The sequence below is a fragment of the Papio anubis genome, unplaced genomic scaffold, assembly GCF_008728515.1.
Source record: "Papio anubis isolate 15944 unplaced genomic scaffold, Panubis1.0 scaffold10203, whole genome shotgun sequence".
NCBI classification, from domain to species: domain Eukaryota; kingdom Metazoa; phylum Chordata; class Mammalia; order Primates; family Cercopithecidae; genus Papio; species Papio anubis.
This window is the reverse complement of record NW_022159331.1, coordinates 1-792: the sequence shown is the minus strand read 5'-3', so window position 1 is coordinate 792 and position 792 is coordinate 1. Positions and strand designations below refer to the sequence as shown.

Below are 792 nucleotides of genomic sequence, written 5' to 3'. Positions count from 1 at the left end.
CCCCTGAACCCAGGGGTGCTGCAGGACTTGGGCAGCGCTCAGTCTCTGCTTGGCGTCACGGACGAGCAGCTTGGAGATGAGGTCTTTGGCAGCACAGGAGATGTGGGCCCAGTCCTTGTCGGGGAACTCATACTTGCCCTCCTGGATGCTCTCAAACAGCATGTTCTGGCAGGCAGGGCAGGCCTCGCCGCGGTCCCAGCCGCAGTCGCTGCCACAGCGGCCCACGAAGGGCGGGTAACCACTGAGCAGGATGTACAAGATGACGCCCAGGCTCCACAGGTCGCAGCGCTTGTCGTAGATGCTGGCCTCCTCGCTGAAGGCCTCCACCACCTCCGGGGCCATGTACTCCGCCGAGCCGCACGGGGTGAGCAGCTCCGGTGTGGAGATAGGGGAGCAGTCCCCGTTGAGTTTGATGCCGCTGCCCAGGTCGAAATCACAGATCTTCACGGGGGAGACCTGATTGGGGTGCTCACACAGGATGTTTTCCGGCTTTAAGTCCCTGTGGGCGATGCCTTTGTTGTGCAGAAAGTCCAAGGCACTGGCCACGTCCTGCACCACCACGCTGGCCTCCAGCTCGTTGAAGTGCCGGCGCTTGTGGATGTGGCTCAGGATGGAGCCTCCCCGCATCTTCTCAAACACCAGGTAGAAGCGGTCCTCCTCCTCAAAGAACTCAATCAGCTCTAGAACGTTCCTGGGGGGGGTGGGAGGCAGGAGAGGAGCTGAGGCTTCCTGAGGCCCCTGGGTACCTGCTGCTCAGCCTAGGAGGGGCCCACCCTCTTGGTGCTGGCCCAT

General features: G+C 62.4%; 1 pseudogene across 1 annotated transcript; it reads right to left on the bottom strand.

Moving 5' to 3' along the window:
• Nucleotides 1-3: 3 nt before the first annotated feature.
• On the bottom strand, nucleotides 4-749 carry LOC116272418 (annotated as a pseudogene). The gene has a single exon (XR_004181104.1). The product of XR_004181104.1 is annotated as an MAP kinase-interacting serine/threonine-protein kinase 2 pseudogene (transcript).
• Between the last annotated feature and the right edge of the window lie 43 nt (nucleotides 750-792).